The sequence below is a fragment of the Bufo bufo genome, chromosome 8 (assembly GCF_905171765.1).
Source record: "Bufo bufo chromosome 8, aBufBuf1.1, whole genome shotgun sequence".
Lineage (NCBI taxonomy): Eukaryota > Metazoa > Chordata > Amphibia > Anura > Bufonidae > Bufo > Bufo bufo.
Genome location: NC_053396.1, coordinates 211,431,368 through 211,446,135, shown reverse-complemented (window position 1 = coordinate 211,446,135; position 14,768 = coordinate 211,431,368). Strand labels below are relative to the sequence as shown.

The 14,768-nt window shown below is 44.7% G+C and overlaps 1 protein-coding gene across 1 annotated transcript in view; it reads right to left on the bottom strand.

The window, feature by feature from the left end:
* Positions 1-10,425, bottom strand: part of SYTL4 (synaptotagmin like 4) — a 56,169-nt gene extending 45,744 nt beyond the window's left edge. Inside the window, exon 1 of the mRNA XM_040405346.1 lies at positions 10,300-10,425. The gene's annotated coding sequence lies outside the window, so the exon portion shown is untranslated. The remainder of the gene's footprint in view (positions 1-10,299) is intronic.
* Between the last annotated feature and the right edge of the window lie 4,343 nt (positions 10,426-14,768).

The following is a 14,768-nucleotide window of genomic DNA, read 5'->3' as shown; positions in this document are numbered from 1 at the left end:
CGATTACCCGGTGAACAATCAAATCTACATTCATGTGGTAATCGCATGTTTTATGCATTCACAAAAAAATCATTTGCCGGTAGCAGATCACTTCCTTCAGCCTCATCTGCCAGTCTAAGGGCTCATGCCCATGAGTGTACTGGCTCAGTGCCCGTATCACGGACTGTAAACGGCCATTCTGCAATATACGGGCACTGTCCGTGTGCACTCTGTGGTGCGGATGAGGACCCGTTGACTTGAATGAGTCTGCAATCCGCAACATACGACCATATGACTGAAGATAGGACTTCACCTATCTTTTGCAGAGCGGAGGCACGGATCGTAAGCCCACGGAAGCCCTATGGAGCGCTTCCGTGGGCTTCCCATCTGTGCCTCTGCAATGCAAAAAGATGGAACACGTTCTGTCTTTGGCCGCATGTTGAGGATCGCAGACCCATTCAAGTCAATGGGTCCACATCAGCAAACGAAGTTCACATGGCCAGTGCCCATGTATTGCGAACCGCAATTTGCGGTCCCAGTACGGGAACGGGGCCCTTACCCTCGTGGGCATGAGTCCTTAGACAGCCCTATTTTGTTAGACGGGTCACCCTGATCTAATCATAAAGTATCCACCACCTGGGACCATAAGCGATCAACTGTAATCTGTGAGGACTCTACAGAAATTGTTCAATTTGTCTGGAGTGCCACCAAAGAAGAAAGTAAGCATTAGCGTGGATTCATAGAAAGAATATAGATTTTTCATGAAACCATATACTACTTGCTCTGCTCTCCAAAGAAAGCCAAGTTGAGTGAATCCGAGAAGGTGATCACTGATCAGCCAAGAGCTTTTACTACTTCATTTTAGCAATCTCAGTGCCTGGACCACCACCAGTTAAAACTTCTGACTTGCCAGAAATTTATTAAAATTATAGGTTCTGTTTAAGTTAGAATTCCTTAATAAAAGGTGTCTGAAAATATTTACTACCATCTGCATTCTATTCCATGGAGCAGCCCACGTTTCAAACACAAACCCTGGTAACAAGATTATATTAGTGCTATTTTGTCTGCAAGGATTTATCCTCGTCATAGAGTTCATCTGGGTCTATGTTTATGGGGTCTGTTTGTAGGGCGCTCCACGCTCTTCACTGCTTCTTTTCTTTCGACCATAGCCGTGCTATGTAAATAACAAAACAAATGAGAGAAGGCAAACAGGAACGTGTAGGTTGAATTCACATTGTTGTTGAGGGGTCTGTTTGTCCTACATGGTTGTCATGTAGAGGGACTTTTTCTAGATTCCTGGGCATCTTTTGAAAAGGTCACAGGAAACAACCATCTCAATTCCTGTATGATTCTAATTAGCTAAGGCTAAGTCCACATCTACAGCCAACATCCATGCTGGGAACAGGATTCGGCAGGCCCTGGCATTGTGTACGGCTACACCGGATAAGACCATTCCAGTATACTCTTCTATGCATAGATTTTTGACTGGCACAATGCTGGCATTCATGCCAGAAACCCAATGGAACCTCTTATAGTGAAAGGGATCTAGTGGGTCCCGCCTGTGTCCGGCTATGCCTGGAACAGAATACTGCAATTAGTGGTATAAGATATCACGGCACTCAAAGTAACGTGTTGCAATTAAGAATTTATTTCATCAATCCATAATTTTTCAGCACGACATGGCCAACGTTTCGGTCCATCCTAGACCTTGTTCACGGCCTATGAACATAATTACAGATATAAATATGTATATTTCATTAAGTCCTACAAGGATGTACATGATCTAATACAATCTAGCATAAACAGAATCACAATGACTGACATTAAAAATACAATATCATCCGCAATCAGAAAAATGTATAAGGCTGATATATAACACAGGGGATCTACTGCTATATATCCTAGGATATATACCGGTAGATCCCCTGTGTTATATATCTATACATTTTCAGGAGCATCCTCAGTCCCCAAATACTCAGTTTAGAGTAACACAAACAGTAGCGGGGAGGAGGGAGATGCTGCTGCTGTTTCTCTCTGAGACTTGATGCTACGAGAGGGTGATTATGAACAGAAGTGGAGAGAGATCTTATTGTGCGGCCCTAACATCACACAGGTCATAAGCTATACTGAATGGTATCTACTAGTTAATACATTGGTCTTCTTTGAGGAGAAAAATACACAATGTATGAAACTTAAAATCTTCATATCTAAAGTGGGCCTCATGCACACGGCTGTGGCTGTATTTTGGTCCGCAAACAACGGATTGGGGAAATACGGATGCCTACTGTGTGCATTCCGTTTTTTTTTTGGTTTTTTTCAAATATAAAGGGATATTCTAATCCACAAAAAGGACCGCAATAGAACATTTCTATAATCTGCAGAGTGAAAAAGCATATCTGCAAAAAAAAACAACATGCGCATGACATGTGCATGGCCCCACAGAAAATAACGGGTCAGTGTGACAACGTAGTTACACATAATATACTCTACTCACAAAAAGTTAGGGATATTTGGCTTTCGGGTGAAATTTATGGAAAACATAAAAAGTTCACCATAGGCCTCATGCACGCGACCGTTGTGCGTTTTGCGGTCCGCAAAACACGGATGGCGTCTGTTCCACAATTCGCGGAATGGCACACGGAGTGCTGTCCGCATCTTTTGCGGCCCCATTGAAGTGAATGTGTCCGCATCCGAGTCGCCAAAACTGCGGCTCGGATGCGGACCAAAATAACGGCCGTGTACATGAGGCCATAAAGTGATATTACATCATGAAAGTCGGGCATTTAAAGAGGACCTTTCACCAGAATAAAGCATCTAAAACTGCCGGCGTCTCTTTCTCCTATGCTGTAGCGCTGGCCAATCGCAGCGCTCAGCTCATAGCCAGGCTATGAGCTGAGCGCTGCGATTGGCCAGCGCTACAGCATAGGAGAAAGAGACGCCGGCAGGTTCCCCTGGGTGGAGCCTAACTATGAAGATACCGGAGGCTATAACCGGAGAACGGAGCGGCGCCCGGGGATAACAGTAAGTGCAGGGGGATCCCTGGGCGCCGCTCTACACGTCTGTATAGTTAGTTTAGATGCTTTATTCTGGTAAAAGGTCCTCTTTAAGTAGAAGCAGCAAAGGTGATTTCATTATCTCAAACTATTTATTGAAACAAAACCCAACCCCAGTGCTGGGTACACCCCCACAAAAGGTCAGCGTCTCAATAAATTGTCATGTGGCCTTGAGCATTAATTATAGCTTGACAACGACGTCTCCTGCTGTTCACAAGTCGCCTTATTGTCTGCTGAGGCATGGCATCCCACTCTTCGAGAAGGGCGGCCCTCAGGTCATTGAGGATCTGGGGTACAGAGTTACGAGCCTATACACGGCGACTCAGCTGATCCCATAGGTTTTCAATGGGATTCAGGTCTGAAGAAAGTGCAGGCCACTCCATTTGAGGTCCCCCAGTCTCCAGCAGCCGTTCCCTAATGATGCGACCTCAATGAGCTGGCGCAGTCCTCCATGAAGATGAAATTAGGCCTGTGTTGTTCATGCAGAGGCACAATGACTGGATTAATGAGGTTATTTAAGTAGAATGGGCTTGTCACTGGACCATTCACAAAGTGTAGGGCAGTTCTGTACTGATTAGACATACTTGCCCACAATGTAACACCACCACCACCAAAGGCTCATCTGTTGAGAACAGTGGCCGATGCAGAGTGGTGTGGTCAGGTACCCTTGCAGGTTGTCTAGCACACAGACCACTCTGATGTAAACTGTTTTGAATGGTCTTACGTGACACTTGGGTGCCTCTCAGCTCCCTTAAATGTGTCCATTCATCATCTGGTTCCGCAGGACATTGTTCACAATGAAGTGGTCATCAGTGCGGGATGTGGCCAAAGGACGTCCACTTCTATGCTTTTCTGTGACTCTTCCAGTCTCTGTATCTCTGAAACAACCTGCTGATGACACTTTGTGACAATCTAAGCTCAGGGGCCACTTCCGTCTGAGAACATCCTGCTGGAAGCCTCGCAATGGCGAGGTACCGTTGATCAATTGTTAGGTGTTGTCTTGGTCTCTTTATGTCAAAATGTGAACAGCATGATGAGGAGGACTGTTTAAAATACCAATTAAAATTGAACCAGGACAGGCGATTCATGGATCAAACACAGGTTATGAATTTTGCCGTTAAGCTCCTTGTTAGAGAACAGCAAGTTGTGCAAAAAGTACTGAAACACTGAACAGTTGGACATGTGCATTCAAAAGTTCACCTGTAAAGGTTAGAGTGCATTTTAGGTTCATCCTGAGATTTCACCCACAAGCCAAATATCCCTAACTTTATGTCAGTAGTGTATATGAGGTCATGCCCAGAACATTTCATTGCCAAATATGGAAAGTGAAGATTGTGCAAAATTATATATCTCGCAGGTACAATCTGCTGACTGCTATCTGTTGTACATTTCTGATGTTTTCTGCAGGTAAGTACACAAGAAAAGCTATTATGGACAGGATTCTATATGCCTCAGTAAGCGGTTAAGGCCTCCTGCACATGACCGTATGGCTTTTTAAGTGTTTTGCGGTCCGTTTTTCACTGATCCGTTGTTCCGTTTTTTGTTTCCGTTTTTCCGTATGGCATATACAGTAATTACATAGATAAAATTGGGCTGGGCATAACATTTTCAATAGATGGTTCCGCAAAAAACGGAACGGAAACGGAAGACATACGGATGCATTTCCGTATGTGTTCGTTTTTTTTTGCGGAACCATTGAAATTAATGGTTCCGTATACGGAATGCAAAAAACGGCCAGTAAACGGGGGAAAAAACGGTCGTGTGCAGGAGGCCTAAGGTTGTGTCAGTTTATCAATATGGCACAAATTTCAAGAATTGGTTTTATACAAGATGGATTTTATACTTTCTCTTGTTGCGATCCTTTCCTGGTTTTCACATTATAAGGCCCTTGAAGACAAGAGAGTATTCCGCGCGGGTGCAATGCGTGATGCCAACGCTTTGCTCCCGCACCGAATCCTGACCCATTCATTAAAATGGGGCTGTGTACATGAGCATTGGTTTTCCCGCAACACTTGTGCGTTGCATGAAAATCGCAGCATCTTTATTCTGCGATTTTCACACAACGCTGGCCGCATAGAAGTGAATGGAGCTGCGTGAAAATCGCATCGATGCGTTTTTCACGGATGGTTGCTAAGAGGCGTTTGTATACCTTCAGTTTTTTATCACGCGCGTGCAAAACGCATTAAATCACATTGTACCCGCGCGATAAAAACTGAACGCAATTGCAGACAAAATTTAATGACTTTGTTTGCGAAATCGCGCATTTTTCACTGAACGCATTCGCAACGCATCCAGACCTAATCCGCACACACTCATCTGCAAGGGGCCTAAGGGGTTTTCCAGCCTAAAAAAATGTCAGTGAGCTCACAGTAGCTTAAAAACATTATATAAGGGTCTATTCACACATCCGTGTTTTGCGGATCCACAAAACACGGACAGCGGCAATGTGCGTTCCGCATTTTGCGGACCGCACATTGCCGCCACTAAGAGAATATGCCTAGTCTTGTCCGCTATTGCGGACAAGAATAGGACATGTTCTATTTTTTTCAGGATCGGAATTGGGGACCCGGAAGTGAATGGGTCCGCAATTCCGTTCCGCAGAATTGCGGATGTGTGAATGGAGCCTAAAAATGAAGCTATTTCCGTGTTCTGTCACTGCAACCGTTGCCCCTCCATGCCCGTGCTGTGGACCGCAAATTGCAGTCCACAATGCACGGGCACCGACCGTGGGCCAGCCGCCTGCGGATCGCAGACCCAATCAAGTGATCTGTCCGTTCCGCAAAAAGATTGAATTTACTCTATCTTTTTGCGGTGCGGAGGCACGGAACGGAACCCCAGGAAGCACTCCGTAGTGCTTCCGTGGGGTTCCGTTCCGTGCTTCCGGACCCATTGAAGTGAACGGTTGTTTACGTTCCGTTTTTTGCGTTCCGTATACGGAACCATTCATTTCAATGGAACTGCAAAAAAAAAAAAAAATATATGTTTTTCCGTGGAAAGATAGAGCATAGTACTGTTCTATCAGGGGCCAGCTGTTCCATTCCGCAAAAAATGGAATGCACATGGACGTCATCCGTATTTTTTGCGAATCCGTTTTTTGCGGACCGCAAAATACTGAAAAAGCCATACAGTCGTGTGCAAGAAGCCTAAGTCCCCGCTGCTCTTCCTGCTACTGTCACAGCGGAAATGCTCTCTCTGCCAGTTGCTGGCAGCAGTGGTTGGCTGAACTGGCATTTTGTATGTCAAGATGGAAGCAAGAAGTAGAGCAGGTGGGACCAGAGCAGTGTAGAAAGGACAGTGGATGGGGATCAATCAGGTGAGTAGAATTGTTTTTATGTTTTTAAGCCACTCAGAGCACGCTGCCACCATTTTCTCATAATTAGGATACATGCACACGACCGTATGTGTTTTGCGGTCCGCAAAAACGGACGACATCCGTATGGCATCCTTTTTTCTTTTGTGGATCCATTGTAACAATGCCTAAAACGCACAAGAATAGGACATGTTCTATTTTTTTTGCGGGGCTACGGAACGGACATCATTTTTTGCGGACCCATTGAAATGAATGGGTCTGCATCCTATCCGCAAAAAAAAAAAAAGACACGGAAACAAAATACGTTCGTGTGCATGAGGCCTAAGGAAAAATATCCACAGCACTCTAAGGCCCCTTTCACACGGGCGAGTATTCCGCGCGGATGCGATGCGCGAGTTGAACGCATTGCACCCGCACTGAATCCGGACCCATTCATTTCTATGGGGCTGTTCACATGAGCTGTGATTTTCACGCATCACTTGTGCGTTTCGTGGATATCGCAGCATGCTCATCCTTGTGCGTTTTTCACGTAACGCAGACCCCATAGAAATGAATGGGGTTGCGTGAAAATCGCAAGCAAGTGCGGATGCGGTGCGATTTTCACGCACGGTTGCTAGGAGACGATCGGGATGGGGACCCGATCATTATTATTTTCCCTTATAACATGGTTATAAGGGAAAATAATAGCATTCTGAATACAGAATACATAGTACAATAGTGCTGGAGGGGTTAAAAAAAATAAAAAATTATTTTTTTTAACTCACCTTAGTCCACTTGCTCGCGCAGCCGGCATCACTTCTGTCTTCTTTTTTGCTGTGTGCAGGAAAAGGACCTGTGGTGACGTCACTCCAGTCATCACATGATCCATCACCATGGTAAAAGATCATGTGACGGACCATGTGATGACCGGAGTGACGTCACCACAGGTCCTGTTCCTGTAACACAGGAAAGAAGAAGACAGAAGGAGATGCCGGGCTGCGCGATCAAGTGGACTAAGGTGAGTTAAATTTTATTTTTATTTATTTTTAACCCCTCCAGCGCTATTGTACTATGCATTCTGTATTCAGAATGCTATTATTTTCAGAATGCTATTATAAGGGAAAATAATACAATCTACAGAACACTAATCCCAAGCCCGAACTTCTGTGAAGAAGTTCGGGTTTGGGTACCAAACATGCCGATTTTTCTCATGCGCGTGCAAAATGCATTACAATGTTTTGCACTCGTGCGGAAAAATCGCACATGTTCCCGCAACGCCCGTGTGAAAGGGGCCTTAAAGGTTTATTCCAGGATTTTGATAGGATAAGCCATCAATATCTGTTCAGCAGGGGTTCACCATCCTGCACCCAGTCTGATCAGCTGTTCCAGAGTAGCTCCAGAAGTCAGAGCTGGAATTACACAGCTGGTAACCGCTGCACTGCTCCCATTGAAGGTAATGGGAGCAGCACTGTAGTTAGCAGTTATGTCCAATATGGAGCGGTGTAATTCTGGCGTCAGAGCTACTCTGAAACAGGCCTCATACACACGGCCGTCCCGTTTTTTGTGGTCCGCAAAAAACGGAAGCCGTCTGTGTTGCCTTCCGCAATTTGCGGAACAGAACGGGCGCTGGCAATATAAATGCTGGTACTGTACTGTGCTGAGGTTTTTCCGGGCGAAAACGTGGCCTGTGTGTGCATTCATCATTTTTATTCACCTTAGGGCTTGTTCACACAACCATGCCATCTTTTGCGGTCCGCAAAATACGGATGGCGCCCGTGTGCCTTCCGCAATTTGCGGAACGGAACAGATAGCCCTTTATACAAATGCCTATTCTTGTCTGCAAAATAATAATAGGACAGGACTCATAACTTTTGCTGGGCCACGGATCGGAGCACCGGATGCGGACAGCACACGGAGTGCTGTCCGCATCTTTTGCGGCCCCATATAAGTTAACGGGTCCGCATCCGAGCCGCCAAAACTGCGGCTCGGATGCGGGCCAACACCACGGTCGTGTGAACGAGCCCTTAATGAGACTTGCAGAAATCCATGTGTTTTCTGCCCCATTCAAATGAGCGGAACTAATTTTTAGTCGTGGAAATTTCTGCAACAAAATCTGCGACTGCGCCACTCCCCATCATTGCACCCCACAGAGGCCTGCGATCATGCATGATTGCGGCGTCCGATAGTAAAAATGCAGTGAAAAATGTCAGGTAAAAAAAATAAATAAAAAATAAATAAAAAGATTAAATCATACTTACGGACTCCATTTGCTCGGCCACCATCTTGCTTGAAGATCTGGCTCGAAATCTCGCACGGCCCGAGATGACGTCGCCACGCGATTTCGGATGATAAATGTTTCTTTTTTTTTTACACTATTTCAGGTTAAATCGATTCACTACAATGAAGCAAGAGGAAATTCGGCTTTGTGGTGAATCAAATTCCCCGTCGGCGGATTCGACTCGCTCAACACTAATTGTGAGCCCCATTGGGGACAGCTTGATGATAATGTCTGTAAAGCCCTGGGGAATACGATACGATACACTTGATTGATCCCGGGGGAAATTTCAGCGCTATAAGAATATGTCAGCGCCATATAAGTGCTTTAAATAAAGACTAGAGAGGATCGTCCTGAGCAGGACCCCCTCCCACCCAAAACATGTCAGATAGTGTTGAGCGAACTTGTGTTTTAAGTTCGGCGTTTAAAGTTCGGGTTATCGAAGAATCGCGTTATGGATTCTAAATTCTGTTATGGTCTGTGGTAGCAGAATCCATAACGGGATACTTCGATAACCCAAACCCGAACTTTAGACGCCGAACTTAAACAAGTTCGCTCAACACTATCCATAACTAGTGTTGAGTAGTGTTGAGCGAACTTCTGTTTTAAGTTCGGCGTCTAAAGTTCGGCTTCTGGTTAGCGGAGGATCCCGATATGGATTCCGAATTCCGTTGTGGTCTGTGGTAGCGGAATCAATAATGGCCTGATTCCGCTACCACGGACCACAACGGAATTCGGAATCCATATCGGGATCCTCCGCTAACCGGAAGCCGAACTTTAGACGCCGAACTTAAAACAGAAGTTCGCTCATCTCTAGTGTTGAGCGAACTTGTGTTTTATGTTCGGCGTCTAAAGTTCGGGTTTGGGTTATCGAAGTATCTCGTTATGGTATCCCATTATGGATTCTAAATTCCATTATGGTCCGTGGTAGCGGAATCCATAACGCGATTCTTTAATAACCCGAACTTTAAACGCCGAACTTAAAACACAAGTTCGCTCAACACTACTCAACACTAAATGTCAGACACTGCTTTTAATTTCTCATGGGCACCTTTTGACGTCAGAAAGCGCCCATTTAAAGTCTGACGTGCAACTGAATGCACTATCGTTTCGCTCAGCCATCTCAGGCCACGAGAGAGGCCGGCTACTGTGTTTCTAATGCGACGACTGACAAGAGATTTAGAAAAAATATTTGCTCCATTTATTACAACTTCATCTTACATATCTCCAGCGCAGAGACATTGTCCCTGCATTTGAATCCATATGCATGACAACCACTCCGATTACGAAATACACTTTTCAAAATCACTGTACTGTAGGTTCAGGGTGTCTTAATAAAAAAAAAATAATACAAAAGGGGGGGTGAACACTGCCACATAGCACAAAGGCAGCAACATCAGGATCCATTCAGTTAATGAGAGTAGTAAATCTATCAAATGAGGTCTGGCCAGTTTAATGCACAAATGCAGCTTTATAATCACCGAACACAAAACAGCAAAAACAGCACAAAAAGCTGAAATGTAACTGCTGACTAGAGAAACACAATATGAAGGAAGCAGCACAAAGGGCTATACAGGGATATGTAACCAGGAAACAGGTGGCAGCAGCTCAGGGGACAGGTAGCTGCCTGCAAAAGTTTGGACACCCTGCTCTGCAATATCTAAGCACCTGCTGTGTAACAATCCAAGGGGCCTGGGACTTACCTGCTCTTGCTGGAGGGAGTCAGGCTGTGGCGGGGAGAAGGAATCTAGGTGTCTGTGTCCACAATGCAGAAAAGAGAGAGTGACAGTGAGAGATCAGAAACTTTCACAGGAACAGCTGCAGCAAGGTCTCAGGGAGAGGCAGGCAACTCTTAAAGGGACCTCGCCCCAATTTCTCTCAACAAAGAACTGCAACAGTGTCCTATTACATGCTACAAAGACTAAAGGCTCGTGCACATTAACATTTTTTTTTTTTCCGTTTCCGTGGCATTTATTTTTTTGCGGCCCATATGTGGATCCATTCACTTCAATGGGTCCCCATAAAAAAAAAAAAAACATAATATACTCCATGTGCATTCTGGTTCTGTATGTCCGCATGGCCATTCGCAAAAAGTAGTACATGTCCTATTATGGTCCATAAATGGGACAGTTCTATTATGGGCCGGACGTTCCCTTCTGCAAAATGGGGAATGCACAAAAAAGGCAACCATCGTGTGCATGAGCCCTTAAATAAAAACAAAATCAGGCGCACTAAAAAGAATTTTAGGAACAGGGCAAATAGTTGTCATCACTATACAGGAATATATTGTGCTTAGCTGGTTATGGTTTTGGCTTCTTTGTAGGTTAACCACTTCACATCCGGGCCATTTCCCCCTTCCTGATAGAGCCCAATTTTGCAAATCTGACACGTGTCACTTTATCTGGTAATAACTCTGGAAAGCTTTTACTTATCCAAGCCATCCTGAGATTGTTTTCTCGTGACACATTGTACTTCATGATAGTCATAAATTTCAGTCAATATAGTTCACCTTTATTTATAAAATAATCCAAAATTTACCAGAATTTTTAAAAAAATTTGCAATTTCTCTGCTTTTAAAACAGAAAGTGATACCTCATAAAATATTTATTACTTAACATTCCCCATATGTCTACTTTATGTTGGCATCATTTTGGAAATATCATTTAATTTTTTCAGGACGTTACAAGGCTTAGAAGTTTAGAAGCAATTCATAAAATTTTTAAGAAAATTTCCAAAACCCACTTTTTAAGGACCAGGTTCAGGTCTAAAGTCACTTTGTAGAAACCCCCCCATAAATGACCCCATTGTAGAAACTACACCCCTCAAGTTACTAAAAACTGGGTTAGCAGTATTTAAGTTTTACACAATAACAGCATTTTTTTAACCAAAAAAATGATGTTTTACCCTGGGTTCACACCTGAGCGTTCTGAAAGGAGCGCTCTGTATGCGCAATTGTACGGGCGTTTACAATCGCGCATACAGAGACAAGCGAACACACATTGTCGCGCGTTCCTGAAAGTCTATGTACGGGAACCCGCGACAAAACGCCCCAAAGAAGCTCAAGAACTTGTTTGAGCGTCGGGCGTTTTACAGCGCGATCGTACGCGCTGTAAAACGCCCAGGTGAGAACCATTCCCATAGGGAAGCATTGGTTTCTCCTTGTTGTGCGTTTTACAGCGCGTAGGAACGCGCTGTAAAACGCTCAGGTGTGAACTTAGGGTTAGTGTCTCCATAGTCTGAGAGCTATAGCTTTTTTTATTTTTGGACCGATTGTCTTAGTTAGGGTCTCATTTTTTGCAGGATGAGGTGACGGTTTGATTGCTACTATTTTAGGGGGGCATACGCCTTTTTGATCGCTTGGTGTTGCACTTTATGTGAAGTTTGGCGCTCTTTTTTTTTTTTTACATAGTAGCCCCAGTTACAGGGGAAATACACCCCCCAGAGAGGCTGTACAGCGGTATACTGCACTGTACAGCCTCAGTGCAGGGCTGATCAAGGTCTGTAGAAGACCCGTCAGCTCCTGCACTCTCCCGGTCCCGGCGGTCACATGACCACCAGGCCGGGACAGGAAGCGCATAGCGCTGTATACACAGCGCTCGGTCGATCTAGAAGGCAGGGGCACCTGTGACCTTCTCTCTGGGTTGCCCTGTGGTCACTGACAGCAGGCCCCCCACTCGGCAGCTGCACGATTAGCATGCAGCTGCCATCCGGAACGTCCATTCAGAGATAAACATCCACCCATAAGACGTTTATAGCCTATGGGCGGATGTGAAGTGGTTAAAGTGATCACTGCCTGGATTTAAAAGTGACATTTGTAAAGTGATAAAAAAGAGGACAAATAATTGCATTTGTAAGTAATTTAGATAAATAGGATAAACAAAAATAAAGGGGTATTCCCATCTTCATAGATGTCTATCTCACTAATGTAACGCACATCCCTCTTCAAAATGGGAGCTAACGGTGCGATCTGCGGCATCCCGGATTTGGCAGGCTGTTCTGGCCAAGAAAAGCCTACTGAAGTTCTCTGGATCTGCCATGGGCAGATAGTGCTGCACACCACTGGACCCCAGAGACTATAATGGGATATGGCCGCTTTCCGGGATGAGTTCCAAAACCGCTGCATGCAAAGTTTTTTTGTCCGCGTTAAAACCAGCACATTTTTTTTTACACATTTTCGCACTTTTGTTTTGGTGTGCTTTTGCAGAAAAACCCCAAGCCCTGAAAGATGTTCGGCCCCTTTCACACGAGCGGGTTTTCCGCGTGGGTGCAATGCGTGACGTGAACGCATAGCACTCGCACTGAATCCTGACCCATTCATTTCAATGGGTCTGTGTATTTGAGCTTTTTTTTTTTCACGCATCAGTTTTGCGTTGCGTGAAAATTGCAGCATGTTCTATATTTTGCGTTTTTCACGCAGCCCTGGCCCCATAGAAGTGAATGGGGCTTCAGTGAAAAACATCCGGAAGCAATGCGTTTTTCACTGATGGTTGCTAGGAGATGTTGTTTGCAAAATGGTGCGAGTTTCACTAAATGCACTCTGAACGCATCCGGAGCCAATCCGTCACGCTCGTGTGAAAGAGGCCTTAGTTGAAAATCAGAGGAAAATATGAAACGTGGATTTTTTTTTGCGACTGTAATTTTTTTCAATTGCCTCTTGGAAATAATTATTTCCACACAGTTCCCTCAAAAATAACTGCACCCAGCAAGTAGCGCCCCTGATATTAATAGTGCTGTAAACACAGTGTCCCAAAAAATGTATTGTGCTAAGATGGTACTGTGCCAGGTTGTCCCCCCCCCACAGTAATAGTGCTTCCAAAAGTCCCACCAATAGTTAAAATTCTCTGCCAGAGGGCACTTAGTGTTAACAGTGTCCCCAGTAGTAATAATGTCCCCCATTGTGTCTCAGAAGTAATAATATCTATAGTGCCCATAGTATGCCATAATGCCCCCAGTAGTAATAATTCCCTTTATAATGTGCGGCAGTAGATAAAATGACCCCTAATGTATGCCTATACAAAAAATACCCCCTTATAATGTCTGCCAGTACAAAATTGTCCCCTTATAATGTTTGCTAGTACAAAAAATACTACCATGTAATGTAAAATGCCCCTATAATGTGTGCCAGCAGAAAAATATCCTTTATTATATGTGCCATTAGAAAAAAAATACCCCCTTGTAATGTGTGCCAGTGAAAAAAATACCCACTTATTTGTGCCAGTATAAAAATGCCCCCTTTGGTGCCCCCAGTAGAACCAATGTCTCCATAGTGCTCCCCCCACCTTATAATGTGTGCCAATGGGCTTCTTCTGGTCTGTTTCCTGAGCTGTATGTTGCCTAGCTCAGCCGGCACAATGATGACATTGTGCCACCTGTGCCGGCCTCTGATAGGCTATAGGCACTAGGCCTGAATCCTATCAGAGGGAACGTTGAGATATCGCTCCTCTGCCCCGCTGCAGCATTTAACTGTATCACTGTCCTGTGGACCTGGTGCTACCTTCTCTAAGGCCTCTTTCACATGGGCGAGATTTCCGCGCGGGTGCAATGCGTGAGGTAAACGCATTGCACCCGCACTGAATCCGGACCCATTCATTTCTATGGGGCTGTGCACATGAGCGGTGATTTTCACACATCACTTGTGCTTTGCGTGAAAATCGCAGCATGCTCTATATTGTGTGTTTTTCACGCAACGCAGGCCCCATAGAAGTGAATAGGGCTGCGTGAAAATCACAAGCGTCCGCAAGCATGTGCGGATGCGGTGCGATTTTCACGCATGGTTGCTAGGAGATGATCGGGATGGGGACCCGATCATTATATTATTTTCCCTTATAACATGGTTATAAGGGAAAATAATAGCATTCTCAATACAGAACGCTTAGTAAAATCCACTTGTTTGCGCAGCCCGGCTTCTCTTCTGCCTTCATCTGTGAGGAAAAGGACCAAGGTGATGGATCATGTGACAGACCATGTGATGAGCGCAGTGACGTCACCACAGGTCCTTTTCCTCACAGATAAAGGCAGAAGAGAAGCCGGGCTGCGCGAACAAGTAGATTAAGGTGAGTTAAAAAAATATATATATTTTTTTTTAACCCCTCCAGCCCTATTTTACTAAGCATTCTTTATTGAGAATGCTAATATTTTCCCTTATAACCATGTTACAAGGGACAATAGTAAA